The following is a 16,227-nucleotide window of genomic DNA, read 5'->3' as shown; positions in this document are numbered from 1 at the left end:
CCTAACAGCACGGCAAACGTGGGGTGATGATAACAGAACTTCAGGGGCTGTGGCCACCGCCATTCCCTTTCCAACCTGAGGGTCCCATGCAGGTGGCACTGGCCCTGGTTCTGCATCTGGCTTGTGTTGCCGTCCCAGGGTGATGGATTAAATGACTGTACTGACTGCAGCCTCCAAAACCAAAGGCCCCCTGTTCCCTGCGTCCCTCCAGTGATTGTTCCTGGGAGGAGTGGACCCCTCGTCTCCCCACGGTCCCACTGCATTCTTGTCAGCTCCCTCTTGTCCCCCGCACCGTCCCACCACCTTCTCGTTGATTCCTTCATCTTCCAGAGCTGCTGGTGTGTTGATGAAAGGAGGGGACAGTCCACCCAGCAGGTACTTAGTGACACTTGCTGGCTCGTGGGTGGGGTGCCTGGCTGGAGAGGCTGGTCTCTGGCTCCCTCCAACTTCCATCCTCCCCCTGTGAGACCCCCATCAGCACATGGCTGCAGGGCCAGGCTCTCGTCTCGAGGATCCTGGATTCCTATAAAGAATCTTTGTAGATGTGCCAAGAGCAACTCGAGTCTAGTGTGTGCTAGAAGGTTCCAGAGTTTAGAGGAAGGTTGCTGGGTGGGGTCTTTTGCACTTGGGGCCTGGGGCTGAGAGGGCCAAGACAGAAAGAGTCGGGGCCTGGGAGCAGACGGGTTGGATATGAATCGGGCTGTGGGATCTCGGGCATGGGGTGGCTGAGCTGCCCTGAGCCCTGGCCCGCATATGAGGGACGAGAGTCATAGCTCTGACCACACAGCATGGTGTGGTGATTGACTGAGCCGATGCTTATCAAAGGGCTGGAAGTACTCTAAAACAAAACAACAAAATACAAACCAGCTGCCGTCACGTCAACTCCGACTTACGTTGACCCCACGTGTGTCAGAGCAGAACTGGGCCCCATAGGGCTTTCAGTGGCTGGTTTTTTGGAATTAGATCACCAGGCCTTTCTTCTGAGGGGCCTCTGGGTGGATGTGAACCTCCAACATTTCGGTTGGCAGCGAGCACATCAGCTGTTTGCTCTGTACGGCGAGAAGAGGCCGGCTCAGCGGGACCGAGAGCCAGTGCCGTGCCGCAGAGCCTCCTCCATCGCAGCCCTTCTGGTGCAGAGCCTCGGAACGTTGGAGCTGAGAGTTTTTAGAGTTTGTTCATTCGTTTGTCCATTTACCCACTTACTTAGGAGCACTTGTTAGACACCTGCTGTGTGCTAAGCCTATGACCAGCTAGTTGCGGTGCGGTCTCGACTCATCGCATCCCCACGGGTGTCAGGGTCCAACTGTGCTCCACGGGGCCTTCAGTGGCTGGACTCATCGCAACCCCACGGGTGTCAGGGTCCAACTGTGCTCCACGGGGCCTTCAGTGGCTGGACTCATCGCAACCCCACGGGTGTCAGGGTCCAACTGTGCTCCACGGGGCCTTCAGTGGCTGGACTCATCGCAACCCCACGGGTGTCGGGGTCGAACTGTGCTCTACAGGGCCTTCAGTGGCTGGACTCATCGCATCCCCACGGGTGTCGGGGTCCACCTGTGCTCCACGGGGCCTTCAGTGGCTGGACTCATCGCAACCCCACGGGTGTCGGGGTCCACCTGTGCTCCACGGGGCCTTCAGTGGCTGGACTCATCGCAACCCCACGGGTGTCGGGGTCCACCTGTGCTCCACGGAGCCTTCAGTGGCTGGACTCATCGCAACCCCACGGGTGTCGGGGTCCAACTGTGCTCCACGGGGCCTTCAGTGGCTGGACTCATCGCAACCCCACGGGTGTCGGGGTCCAACTGTGCTCCACGGGGCCTTCAGTGGCTGGACTCATCGCAACCCCACGGGTGTCGGGGTCCAACTGTGCTCCACGGGGCCTTCAGTGGCTGGACTCATCGCAACCCCACGGGTGTCAGGATCCAACTGTGCTCCACGGGGCCTTCAGTGGCTGGACTCATCGCAACCCCACGGGTGTCGGGGTCGAACTGTGCTCTACAGGGCCTTCAGTGGCTGGACTCATCGCATCCCCACGGGTGTCGGGGTCCACCTGTGCTCCACGGGGCCTTCAGTGGCTGGACTCATCGCAACCCCACGGGTGTCGGGGTCCACCTGTGCTCCACGGGGCCTTCAGTGGCTGGGCTCATCGCAACCCCACGGGTGTCGGGGTCCACCTGTGCTCCACGGGGCCTTCAGTGGCTGGATTCATCGCAACCCCACGGGTGTCAGGGTCGAACTGTGCTCCACGGGGCCTTCAGTGGCTGGATTCATCGCAACCCCACGGGTGTCAGGGTCGAACTGTGCTCCACGGGGCCTTCAGTGGCTGGACTCATCGCATCCCCACAGGTGTCAGGGTCGAACTATGCTCCACAGGGCCTTCAGTGGCTGGACTCATCGCATCCTCACGGGTGTCAGGGTCCAGCTGTGCTCCACGGGGCCTTCAGTGGCTGGACTCATCGCAACCCCACGGGTGTCAGGGTCGAACTGTGCTCCACGGGGCCTTCAGTGGCTGGACTCATCGCATCCTCACGGGTGTCAGGGTCCAGCTGTGCTCCACGGGGCCTTCAGTGGCTGGACTCATCGCAACCCCACAGGTGTCAGGGTCGAAATGTGCTCCACGGGGCCTTCAGTGGCTGGACTCATCGCATCCTCACGGGTGTCAGGGTCGAACTGTGCTCCACGGGGCCTTCAGTGGCTGGACTCATCGCAACCCCACAGGTGTCAGGGTCGAACTATGCTCCGTAGGGCCTTCAGTGGCTGGACTCATCGCATCCTCACGGGTGTCAGGGTCGAACTGTGCTCCACGGGGCCTTCAGTGGCTGGATTCATCGCAACCCCACAGGTGTCGGGGTCGAACTGTGCTCCACAGGGCCTTCAGTGGCTGGACTCATCGCAACCCCACAGGTGTCAGGGTCGAACTGTGCTCCACAGGGCCTTCAGTGGCTGGACTCATCGCATCCTCACGGGTGTCAGGGTCCACCTGTGCTCCACGGGGCCTTCAGTGGCTGGACTCATCGCATCCCCATGGGTGTCAGGGTCCACCTGTGCTCCACGGGGCCTTCAGTGGCTGGATTCATCGCATCCCCACGGGTGTCAGGGTCCAGCTGTGCTCCACGGGGCCTTCAGTGGCTGGACTCATCGCATCCCCACGGGTGTCAGGGTCCAGCTGTGCTCCACGGGGCCTTCAGTGGCTGGACTCATCGCATCCCCACGGGTGTCAGGGTCCAGCTGTGCTCCACGGGGCCTTCAGTGGCTGGACTCATCGCATCCCCACGGGTGTCAGGGTCCAACTGTGCTCCACGGGGCCTTCAGTGGCTGGACTCATCGCATCCCCACGGGTGTCAGGGTCCAGCTGTGCTCCACGGGGCCTTCAGTGGCTGGACTCATCGCATCCCCACGGGTGTCAGGGTCCAGCTGTGCTCCACGGGGCCTTCAGTGGCTGGACTCATCGCATCCCCACGGGTGTCAGGGTCCAACTGTGCTCCGTAGGGCCTTCAGTGGCTGGACTCATCGCATCCCCATGGGTGTCAGGGTCCACCTGTGCTCCACGGGGCCTTCAGTGGCTGGACTCATTGCATCCCCACGGGTGTCAGGGTCCAACTGTGCTCCGTAGGGCCTTCAGTGGCTGGACTCATCGCAACCCCACAGGTGTCAGGGTCGAACTGTGCTCCACAGGGCCTTCAGTGGCTGGACTCATCGCAACCCCATGGGTGTCAGGGTCCAGCTGTGCTCCACGGGGCCTTCAGTGGCTGGACTCATCGCATCCCCACGGGTGTCAGGGTCCAGCTGTGCTCCACGGGGCCTTCAGTGGCTGGACTCATCGCAACCCTACGGGTGTCAGGGTCCAACTGTGCTCCACGGGGCCTTCAGTGGCGGGTTTTTCAGAAGTAGATCACCAGGCCTTTCTCCTAAGGCACCTCTGGGGAGACTGAAATCACCAGCCTTTTGGTTAGCCGTGGAGAACGTTAACTGTTTGCGCCACCGGCCTCCTCTGCTGCCTCCTCTCTGGTCCGCCCTCCCTCCACCTCGGCTCCTGCGAGCTCCAGAGCAGGCGTTCTGTCTCTTTGTTTGCACATGCTGTCCTCCCCCCCACCCCCTTGAAACACTGTTCCCTGACTCGTGGCTGGGAGGTTTGGCTTAGGGCCCCCATGACTCTATGGCTCCTCTGGGAGTCAGGTTTGTGGGACCTTGCAGCTGTTCTCTATCTGCCTCTGCACCCCCCACGACCTGGAAATGGGTCCCTGCCTGGCACTTGGAAGGTGCCCTCTGTGTGTGCTGGGTGAGTGAATGAGTGAGCGAGTGTACAAATGAGTGAATGTCATACGGGGCCACTCCCTGTGTGCTGAATGAATGAGTGAGTGAATGAGTGAATGTCATACGGGGCCACTCTCTGTGTGCTGAATGAATGAGTGAGTGAATGAGTGAGTGAGTGAATGAATGGCTTGCTGGCCATGTACCCGATGCTGAGCAGAGCTCATGGACTCAGAGGTCATCTGGCCCAGGCCCCTGTTTGTACTGGTGGGGAAACTGAGACCCAGAGTCAACCACAGGGCAGAGGAAGGGCCAGCAGAGGCTCTGAACTGGCCGCCCTCCTGCCTGTGCTCTCACCGTCCCTCACCCAGCCCATAGAATGGTAATACCCTCATTTATCCTTTAAAATTTAATGTTAAAATGCTTTGTGTGGAGCCTGAACCAGAGTTTGAAACCATTTAATTAATCCTGAGGGGGCCACGGGCACAGCGTGGCTAGTTACGACTCTGAGGCCCCCGTGGCCCCCAAGGCCCCGCCTGGGCATGGGGGCTTCTTGGGGTGACAGGAGCTGGGATCCCAGCGCCGCGGACGAGGCTGCTATTGTTTCCGTGAAGAGCGAGTGGAGGCCACCATGCTTCTGCAGGGCAGCACCCTCAGCCCCCCACCAGGCAGGTTCACCCATTCCAGCTCACAGGGCCAGAAGGCAGGCCAAGGAAGAAGAGAAGGTGCCTCTCGTAGGAAAGGGGGCCTGGGTGCATTCGTTGACGTCTGAGCTCAGGGCAGAGGGGGCATAGGAGGTCAACATGAGCTGTCCACATGGCAGGTGTGCTAGCTCCACGGTGCCAGATGGGGTATTAGGACTGTAGCCAGAAGGACCCCTTCCTTGCCCAGAGCAGCTGGAGCAAACCCTGCTGCAGGCCATAGCTGTGAGCAGCAAAGGAAGCAGGAGGAGGAGGGCATGGGCCCACTGCAGGAAGGACAATGGCACACAGGTGAGGCGATGGTCTTGTACCCAGCTCCGTGCCTGGCCCATGTCTGGTGCAAGGATGTCTGCTGAGGGGAAGCGTGCGTGACGTTTGGAGGGGGTTCGCCCCTGGGGGTGAATGTGGGTGCCAGTGAAGCCCTCCACATGGATGTCCTGCTCAGCTTGGGCCTTTGCACCAGCTGCTCATCCCCTGGAGTGTCTTCTCCACTCCAGTCCAAGCCTGCTCGCCCCCTAAGGCCCAGTTCTAGGGCCCTTCCTCCAGGAAGTCTTTCTTGTGCAGGCCTGAGTCTGGATTGTGATCTGTGGGTGCTTGTTTGTCCAGCTGGATTCTGTGCTTCTTGGGGGAGAGTCCGCTTTCCCACCTTCTTGATCGTCCTGGGGCAGGACCATAGTATGTGCCCAAGGTATACCTCCATCACCTTTTAAAAATTGTGGTGAAAATATACACAAGAAATCTTTTGCCAGTTCACCAGTTTCTACATGTCCAGTTCAGGGACACTGAGTACATTCTTCATGGTGTAGCATGTTGTACGTGCTGTCCTTTTCCGGGTCATTGTATCACCAAGAGCATAAACTCACTGCCCCCAAGCAAAACCCCCCTTTCCCTCCTCTTCCCACTGATAACCATTAGTAATCTTTGATTTCTATATATTTGCTTACTTTATATAAGTGAGATATAAGTGAGATAATATAGTATTTGTCCTTTCGAGGCTGACTTATTTGGCTCAGCGTGATGTTTTCATGGTTCGTCCTTGTGGCGTGCATCAGGACCTCATTTCTCTTTATGGCTGAGTAGTATTCCATAGTGTGTATAGACTACATTTTGCTTATCCATTCATCTGTTGATGGGCATTTCAGCTGTTTCTACCTTTTGACTGTTGTGAACAGTGCTGTATTGAATACCCACCCACTCCATCCATCCATCCATCCGTCCATCCATCCGTCCATCCACCCGCCTACCCATCCCACTGTCTTACAGATGAGGAACTCAAGGCCCAGGGAGGTTCAGCCGTTTGTCCAAGGAGCAGAGCTGAAAAGCCCACCTGTGGCCCCAAGTCCCAGGCTTAGTGCCACCCCTGCATTCACCCTGAGAGGGAGGAATGCCACTCTGATTCCATGGGTCTAGGTGGATACGTCTCTCTAAGACTAAAGCACCGTGTGTTCAAACCACAGTGTCTAACATGGAGATGAAAAATTATGTAGTAACTACGTTTTCAGGCAAATTAACCTTGATAAGATCTTTAATGTCATGTATTAGACTATTTTCCCTCAGTAATGCATTGAATCTGTCAAACCCGAAATGATCGCACAATTAATGAGATTACACATGAGGTAAATTTCAATTCATTATTGTAGTGTCTGTGCTAATAGACTCGTGATTAACACTCGCAAACCATGCTGGTTCAAAAGGATGAAAGGAACAGGCAGACACAACCCAGGTTTTGACAAACGGAAATGAGGGTGATTCCCCCAACTGGTGACTAAGCTCAGCAGTCATGGCGGCCTTAGTGACGAAGAGTCCCTCGCATGAGTGCGAAAAGCCGAGGGAAGACACCCCCCTGGGAATGCGTCCCTGGGGAATTCCTGGGAGATCCCTCACCACCTCCAAGTCCGTCAAGTGTGGCCCTCTTCCAGTGCTGCAGGTTTCTCAAGAGGACAGTGAAATTGGAATTGGGTCAGAGAAGACGTACCGAGCAGGGAGATATGCTGTGAGCTTGGAAAATAATAAAAACAGTTCCTGCTTCTGGTTGTTGTTGTTGGGTGCCGCCAAGTATCTCCGATCCCTGGTGACCTTATGTACAACAGAACGGAACATTGCCCAGTCCTGCTTCATCTCCACGATCATTCTTGTTTCTTGAGGTTTTACACGGCATCAAGCACCCTTATGGAGTGGTCATCCTGGATCCATGGGTTCACCCCTTGCCCCAGCCTGGTTGCTCTCATCAGCCCCCACATTACAGATGGTGGTGTGGAAGCTTCCGGATGCTAAGTGATTTCACCCAGCCCGTGGAGCCCACTGGGATGGCAGTCCAGCCCTGGGTTTGGGACCGCTGCGTTTTCCTGCCTTTTTGCAATGGGAAAGCTAGCTGTCTACCCTGATGGAAAACACCTGTGGAAGGTGAGACTAGCTCCCTCCTTGGTGAAAGACGGATGATACGGAGACACCCCCTCCACACGTGTACAGTGTCTATCACCTACATGCAGGCAGAACTCAGTATGCCAGGCATGGAGCTGGGCTAAGATAAGCCTCTCCCTGGGTGGTGCAAAGTTAGGGCACTCAGCTGCTACCTGAAAGGTTGGAGATTCGAGTCTACCCAGAGGTACCTTGGAAGAAAGGCCTGGTGATCTGCTCCTGAAAAACCAACCATTGGAAACCCTATGCAGCGAAGTTCTACTCTGTGCTCCATGGAGTCGATTCCAGCTCATGGCTACCCTATGTGTTATGGAGTAGCACTGCTCTATAGGGTTTCTTGGCTGTAATCTTAATGGAAGCAGATTGCCAGGTCTTTCTTCCGTGGTACTGCTGGGTGGTTCAAACCGCCAACCTTTAGGTTAGCAGCCAGCACAAACTGTTTGCCCCCGCAGGCACTTGGAATACATAAACGCACTTAATCGCCACAACAAACTGTCGAGGTAGGTGCCGTCGCCCACTGTGAGAGGAAGTCGAGGCGCAGGGACTGCACAGCTGCACACAAGGGCTAGGACTCAAGCCTCCGACCCCTCTCCCAGCGTGTGTCCTCACACACAGACTGGCACAAGCAGAGAGGCCGAGTCAGCGCTATCAGAGGGAGGTCGGCACAGGGTGCTGAGCAGGGTGTTTCAGAAGGAACACGCCTGCTGCTGAGGGGACCCAGAGCTCTGCCCGGCCTGAACCTGAAGGCCCAGCCTGGGAGGAGGTGGTCCTGGCAGGCCCCAGGGCTGGGCCCCAGGGCGGATGGGCTAGAGAGATGTCACCAGGGCTATTGGGTAGCGCTTGCGGTCCTCTTTACTTCTGAAACAGCTAGGTCACAATCGCTCCACTAATTGACTGTAAGTAATTCGCCGCTGTTAATTGCTACGGTAATCACTACCCCCTGGGTAGAGTCAGCTCACTCTGAATGCACCCCAGGGATTGTCTCAGCTCCGTGTCTGGTTCTGCTCTTCACAGCTTTTGTTCCTCCAGTACAGGCTCCCTGCTGTGTCCCTTCAGGGCGGGGGCAGTACCGACGGGAGGGGGTGGGCGTGGAGCAGGGCTGGGGTGCTCAGCCTGGGGCCTCCCGTGGTGCTGACAAATTGGGGGCCACATCGCTTCTCCGTGTCCACATGTACTTGCTGGCCCTGCCCCTCAGGCCAAGCTGCCAGTGGAGGGAGCTGGCCCACAGGCCTGCCCCTGTCCCAGGGGTCACACCGCTGCCCCTAGTTCCCTGGCTCCTCGATTGGCTGGAACCACAGCTGCATCAGCCTGAGCCGCTATGAGGACCAGGGTCGGGCTCCCGCTGCTTCCTGACAAAGCTTCACAACACAGCGCAGCAGGGACCTGCTGAGCGCAACCTCATCCCCAGGCGGCTGCTGCAGGCGCTTGTCCTGTTAATCACGAGAGCCCTGAGTGGCTGTCTCCCCCAGCCCTGTCCCAGTTGGCGCTTTCCAGCTGTGTCTGCCTGTTTGTCTTCCAGTACCATCTCTAGCTCTGCTTCCCTGGGTCTGTTCTCTCTCTCTCTCTCTTGCTTTTACTCAGTCTATTTTTCTTTCTGTCTTTGACTTATCCGTCTCTTTCCCTTATCTCTCTCTGTCTTATTAAATGGGTTCTGGACAACAGTTCTCTGGGCCATGCCCTTGCTCAGTGGCTTCTATGGGGACATGAGGAGGGAACACCTCATGCTCTTTGAAAAGTCTGAGAGACCCCTGTCCAACCTCTCATCTGTCCTCTATTCTTTCCATCCATCCATCCGTTCGTCCACCTGCCCTCCTGCCCGCCTGTCCACCTGTCTGTCTACCCGCCTGTCTGCCCATCCATCCATCCACTCATCTTTCCCTCTACCCTCCCAACCACTCATCCATCTGTCCACCCTTGCACCCATTCTACCCATCTATCCATCCATCCACCCATTCACCCATCTGTCCACCCATTCACCCATCCGTCCATCCATCCACCCACCCACCCACCTACCCACCCATCAACCCATCCATCCGTCCGTCCATCCATCCATCCATGCACTCATGCACCCACCCACAAATCTATCCATCTATCCACTAACCCATGCAACCATTAACCCATCAACCCATCCACCAAGCACCCATCCAACCATCCATCCACACCCACACACCCATCCATCTGTACACTCACCCGTATATTCAACCATCCGTCCAACCACCCATCCAACCACCCATCCAACCACCCACCCATCCATCCACCCACCCACCCACCCACCCATCCATCCATCCATCCATCCATCCATCCATCCATCCATCCATCCATCCATCCATCCACCCACCCACCCATCCATCCATCATCCATCATCCATCCATCCATCTATCCATCACCCATCCATCCCTCCCATCCATCCCTCCATCCTCCATCTTCCATCCATCCATCAATCATCCATCCATCCATCCATCATCCATCCATCACCCACCCGTCTGTCCATCTGTCCATCCATCCGTCCATCCATCATCCATCCATCCATCATCCATCCATCCATCCATCCATCCATCCATCCATCCATCCACCCCCACCCATCAATCCATCCATTCATCCATCCATCCATCCATCCACCCACCCATCATCCATCCACCCACCCACCCACCCACCCACCCATCCATCCATCCATCCCTCCCTCCATCCCTCCATTATCCCTCCATCATCCCTCCATCCATCCGTCCACCCATCCACCCATCCATCCATCCATCCATCCATCCATCCATCCATCCATCCATCCCTCCCTCCCTCCATCCATCCATCCCTCCATCATCCCTCCATCCATCATCCATCCATCATCCATCCATCATCCATCCATCCATCCATCCATCCATCCATCCATCCATCCATCCATCCATCCATCATGCGTCCGTCTGTCCATCTGTCCGTCCATCTATCATCCATCCACCCACCCACCCACCCGTCATCCACCCACCCACCTGAAGGGTAAGTCAGAAAGCTGTGTGTGTGTGTGCATCGGCGACTGGCTCAGCATTGTGTGTCCGTTGGTGAGGCTGGGCCAACAGACTCATGAACTGTCACATCCTCACAGGACACCTCATAGACAGCCACCAAATCAGTTGCCATCAAGTCGACCTGACTCACTGCAACCCCATGTGTGTCAGAGTAGAACTATGCTCCATAGAATTTCCAATGGCTGATTTTATAAAGTAGATCTCCAGGCCTTTATTCTGAGGCACCTCTGGGTGGACTGTAACCTCCAACCTTTCGGTGATGAGCATCTGAGTGTGTTCACCATTTGTACAACCTGGGACTGTAGATGGCACAGCCACTCGTTTGGAATGGTGGAAAGGGATGTCGTATGCACTGGGGGCAGGGCAGGGCCAGGGGAAGCATCCTCAGGGGCCAGGGACTCTGCGTGCTTCAAAGTAGGACTTTGAAGAAGTCGGGGCCTCTGCCACCCTGGGGGTTCATCCTGATCACCCTGCGGTGACTGAACCTCGTAACCGTGGCTCCTCAGAGCCTTCTTACCCCAGAGAAGGCAGGGAGGACTACTGTTAGGTCCTGATCACCCTGCGGTGACTGAACCTTGTAACCGTGGCTCCTCAGAGCCTTCTTACCCCAGAGAAGGCAGGGAGGACTACTGTTAGGTCCTGATCACCCTGTGGTGGCTGAACCTTGTAACCGTGGCTCCTCTGAGCCTTCCCACACTGGAGAAGGCAGGGAGGATTACTGTACGTCCTGATCACCCTGCGGTGACTGAACCTTGTAACCGTGGCTCCTCAGAGCCTTCCCACACTGGAGAAGGCAGGGAGGATTACTGTACGTCCTGATCACCCTGCGGTGACTGAACCTTGTAACCGTGGCTCCTCTGAGCCTTCCCACACTGGAGAAGGCAGGGAGGATTACTGTATGTCCTGATCACCCTATGGTGGCTGAACCTTGTAACCGTGCCTCCTCTGAGCCTTCTTACCCCAGAGAAGGCAGGGAGGACTACTGTTAGGTCCTGATCACCCTATGGTGGCTGAACCTCATAACCGTGGCTCCTCTGAGCCTTCCCACACTGGAGAAGGCAGGGAGGATTACTGTACGTCCTGATCACCCTATGGTGGCTGAACCTTGTAACCGTGGCTCCTCGGAGCCTTCTTACCCCAGAGAAGGCAGGGAGGACTACTGTTAGGTCCTGATCACCCTGTGGTGGCTGAACCTTGTAACCGTGGCTCCTCTGAGCCGTCCCACACTGGAGAAGTTAGGGAGGATTACAGTTATGGCCTGATCACCCTGGGGTGGCTGAACCTTGTAACCATGGCTCCTTGGAGCCTTTCCACACCAGAGAAGGCAGGGAGGATTACTGTTACGTCGTTTTCCAAAGCAGGACACTGGGGCGCAGAGAGGCGAGGTCCCTGCTCAAGTAGCTGGGATCCGAAGCTGTGCCTGTCTGGTCCTGGAGCCCATCACAAGGCATCATGCTAGAGGGCCTGCTCTGGGAACTGAGCCCTTGTCAGAAGGGGGGTAGTCAGCCCTGAGAGCAGGTGTGTCTGACAGGTACTGACAGGTAGAGCAGGAGACTGAGGGTGCTATAATGCAGCAAGTGTGGTCAGCTGGGTCACCTGGCTCACGTGAGCAGGGGCGTTCCCACAGGGGGAAGGTACTCAGGGTGGCCACAGGCTGAACCAGAAAGGTTGGGGAGTGTCTTGAGGCAGGTACTCAGCTGCACAGGTGCAAGAACAAAGAGCAGGACCCAGAGGGTCCTTGGCTCCGGACGACCTCCACATCAGCAACAAGGAGGGGCCCAGGTGTCAAGGCTGGGCTGGCATGGACCCAGACAGGAAGCTGGGCAGGAGGCCCTGCCTGGGGGGTGGATGGCTGTCTGTGCTGCGAGCTGCAGGTTCTGGGGGTGGGCGTGCAGTGGGGGTCTGCGATGGCCCCCATGCCCAGCATGCACCTGGAAAGCTCAGTAAAACAGGTGCAAGAGCCCCCTGTCCTGGGCTGCCCAGCACCTCTTGCCCCAAGATCTCTCCCGCTTCCAGAGGGCAGCATTAACTGGCTGGCTGGGAAAAGCCACTTGATCTCCCCTTTGGGCAGTGTTGTCGGGGACCCTTGGGCAGCCTGGGCGAGGAGAGGTGGAATCCGGCCGGCAGTTAAAGTCTGGCCTTTGCTGCTATTTTAATAGGATTTTTGTTGATACATTTTTTATTACCAGGGAGGCCCAGCCGCCAGCGAGCAGTCTCCTTGGCGAAGCATAATGATTTCATCAGATAAATATTTAAAACTCACAAGGCTGCCTCTGCGGGCTCTATCCACGTGTCTGTGGGTTCCCCCTTTCCCACGGCGCCCATGTCCACTGCGGGAATCTCAGTGCGTCTGGCTCTGCTTTTCTGGTTATGACTCAGCTCTGGGCAACGCTCAGTGTCTTGTCCCTGCAGTGAGCTGAGGCCCCTTCTCGTGTGTTTGTTTCTGCACACAGCCCACCCCACCCTGCCCCATAGTGTTGCGATGGCCAATGTCGGGGGGCCTGGGGAGGGGCACCTCATTCCTGTGCTGCCCATGGGGGTCCATGGTCACTCAGGGACCAGGCGGACAAGCTGCCTGCTCTTGGCCTAGGCCCCCAGGGCAGAGTAGGCTTCGGGCACTGACTCCCAGAGAGCCTGGCCACCTGCATCGGGGGGTCAGGCAGGGGAGACACCCACCCCTTGATTGGAGGGCAGACACTGAACGTATCAGCCCACTGCCTTCGTCCCCTGGGCCTGCTCTAACAACGGATACTGCAGGTGTGGTTTTAGAGCACAGGACTGTGTTTGCTCACAGTTCTAGGGGCTGAAAGTCCCAGTCAGGGTCTTGGCCATGCCGATTCCTGCTGTGGCCTATCTCCTAGATTCTGGTGACTCCCGGCGACCCTTTGCTTGTAGATGGCCGTCCCATGGCCTCTTCACCCTCCGTGTCTATTCTCCCCTTTTTATGTGACGTCACTGATTAGAGTTAGGACAGGGTGAACGCTGTCATTCTCTGGTATGACCTCAGTAACATAACAAAAGAACACCCCTATTTCCAAACAGGGTCACGTTCACAGGTACAGGGGTAAGGACTTCTGCATTTCTTTTGGGGGACACAATTCAATGCAAACATACCACCTTTTGGCCCCCCAAAATCCATGTCCTTCCCATGTGCAAAATACATCCACCCTATCATACCTGTGATGAGGCAAGGCCCCACGGAGGCATCGGGGCATTAGGGGAGCTCTGAACAGCTTGCAGGGGGACCACAGGCACTAACTGAACAAGAAAGCTGGTGGAACACTGGCTGAAAACGTGAGTGAGTGAGAGACACGGTGGGTGATCGCCTGGGCGCCATCTTGGAGCCCAGGGCTGGGCCTCACATCACGCGGAGCCTCGGGCTGAATGTTGAAAACACAAACTTCAGAACAAAGGAAGCCTAGATTTGACCTCACCAAACTGGCCAAGCCATTGGTTTACTCTTTTTCTGTGATGTTGTCAGTGGCTGTTGAGTTGACCCCAGCTCATGGTGCCCTTACGTATAACAGGATGAAACGCCGCCCGGTTAAGCGCCATCTTCACGATCGTTGGTGTGTCTGAGTCCATTGTTGTGGCCACTGTGTGAATCCATCTCTTGGAGGGTTTGCCTCGTTTTCACTGACCCTCTGCTTTTCCAAACAAGATGTCTTTTTCTAGCTATTGGCCTTTCCTGATTTTGTGTCCAAAGTAAGCAACCGAAAGCTTCAGACAGAATTCTGTGATCCGTAGGGTTTTCATTGGCCAATTTTTGGAAGTAGCACACCAGGCCTTTCTTCCTAGTCTTAGTTTAGAAGCTCTGATGAAACCTGTCTACTATACACGACCCTGCTGATGTGCGACATACCGGTGGTAGAGCTTCCAGCATCACAGCAACACCCAAGCCCCCACAGTAAGGCAAACTGACAAACGGGGGGTGGTTTTCCATGATAGGGGAGGTTTATCAATAATGATATTCATCACTTCTTATATTTTATAAACTGATAGGGCTTTTCTCAGCGTTCTGTTTATCCCAGTCTCATCTTTTGTTTCCAAACAATACAAGTGACAGAAAAACATGCACGTACAAGAAAAAAAGTCTGCGTTCTGCTGACAACACTCAATCTGTTGTATTTAGCAGTCTAGCTAACGGGGCTTTTATTTCTTTGCATGATTTCCGAGTTGTGGGCAGGGCCCTGGGCTCAGCTGGAGGTACTTGGCCTGGCCCAGCTCTGCACCTGAGCTGGCAGGAGGCCCTCTTCACTCTCCCCTATCCTCCTGGTCTGACTGCTTGTTACCCTTTGTGCCCCTCTGGATTTAGGGTGTCTGCCCTCTCCCTGCCCCAGGACATGGCCCTATGGCTCAGGAACGTCTTAGAACATCTTTAGACAAATAACTGATATGCAGTCTGCATTAGTCTGGGAGGTTAGCCGCTGTACCAGAAGTCCCCCACATTTAGTGGCCTAGAACTGTAAAGAGAAGGCCTGGTGGTAGAACAGTTAAGAGCTCAGCTGCTAACCGAAGGGTCAGCCATTTGAACCCACCCAACCACTCCGTGGGGGAAAGACCTGGTGACCTGCTCCGTAAAGATCGCAGCCTAGGAACCCAGTGGGGCGTCCCACTCTGTCACATGTGGTCGCCATCGGTCGGAATTGGCTCCATACCCACAACGGCAGCAGTGTAAAAGTTTATGTTTCTGTTCATAAACAACAAGATGGGTGATCCTGGGGGTGGGCCTCCTCCAGGAGGTGACTCGGGGGCCAGGAGCCGTTACCTGTGGCTCTGGTGGCTCCTGGGGGCCCTGGTTTCCCCTGTGTGGGTGGGGAGGTTTGTAGGGAGTGAGTGAAGGGCCACATGGAAGGCAGCTATGAAGCCCAGGATCCTGGGAGCCTGCACAACCTCCAGACAGACTGCTGAACACAAACCCAATGCCCGAAAGCCACCTGTTCATCATCCCGCCCCGAGGTCATCCCGCCCCGAGGTCCACGTCAGCTGCAAGGGGGCCAGGAGATGTGGCCGAGCTGCCAGCCCAGGGGGAGGGGTGAACACTGTCATTTTCTGCTCCTTGTCTTTCTGCTGGTGTTTGGTGGAGAGCCCCGGGGGCTACTGGGCTTCCCAGCTGAGTTGCAGGGCAGCTGGCAGGAGGTGAGACTTCCCCTGCCTGACACCTGGACCTCATTTCCCTCCACCCTCACCCTGTGAGTGGCTCCAGCTGCTGGGGCTTCTTTCTGTCCCTTGACCTGCTGAGCTGTTCCTGCTCCAGGGCCTCTGCACTGGCTGTTCCCTCCACTGGGAACACTATCCCCCAGGCTTCGTGGCTGGCTCCTTCCTTCCCTCGTGTCTCTTTATGAGAAACCCAACAGCAGGCCTCTCACCCAAGGGGGCTCAGCCGTCTTCCTGAGCTGACCACCATCAGACACTGTGTATGTTTTTCCCGTTTATATGGCTTCTTTCCTGTCTTGGCGCCCTCTGCGCACACCGTTGGGGCTAACATGGCTATTTGTTGAATGCACATATGCATGAATGAATGAATGAGTGAATGAAGGATTCCAGGGTCTCTGAAGAGGCCTGCAGCCCTGTCCCGCTGACTGAGCCCAAGTTCATCCCGGGGGTGACTGGCCGACCACCTGTTCACATCTGCTGTCCCCTTCGATCTTCCCAGGCAATTGAGAATCGGGGTTCTGAGCCCCATGTAGGGAGGAGCAAACTGGGGCGCAGGGACCGGTGGCGCTGGCCTGGGGCCCTGCCCCAGAGCACTGCCTGGGCCCTGGACGGTGGAGCCGAAGGTCTTCTCCCTCCATCTCCTTGGAAGCCCTGCTTTTCCTGCCCACTGCCGGCTCCCCCGGGAG

General features: G+C 56.5%; 1 protein-coding gene across 1 annotated transcript in view; it reads left to right on the top strand.

Annotated features, from left to right (window-relative positions):
• SORCS2 (sortilin related VPS10 domain containing receptor 2) overlaps positions 1-16,227 on the top strand; it is a 565,855-nt gene that overhangs the window by 129,017 nt on the left and 420,611 nt on the right. The window lies entirely within an intron of this gene.

Source organism: Loxodonta africana, chromosome 5 (genome assembly GCF_030014295.1).
Source record: "Loxodonta africana isolate mLoxAfr1 chromosome 5, mLoxAfr1.hap2, whole genome shotgun sequence".
Lineage (NCBI taxonomy): Eukaryota > Metazoa > Chordata > Mammalia > Proboscidea > Elephantidae > Loxodonta > Loxodonta africana.
Note: the sequence above shows the minus strand (reverse complement) of the source record. Positions and strands in the feature narration are given on the sequence as shown.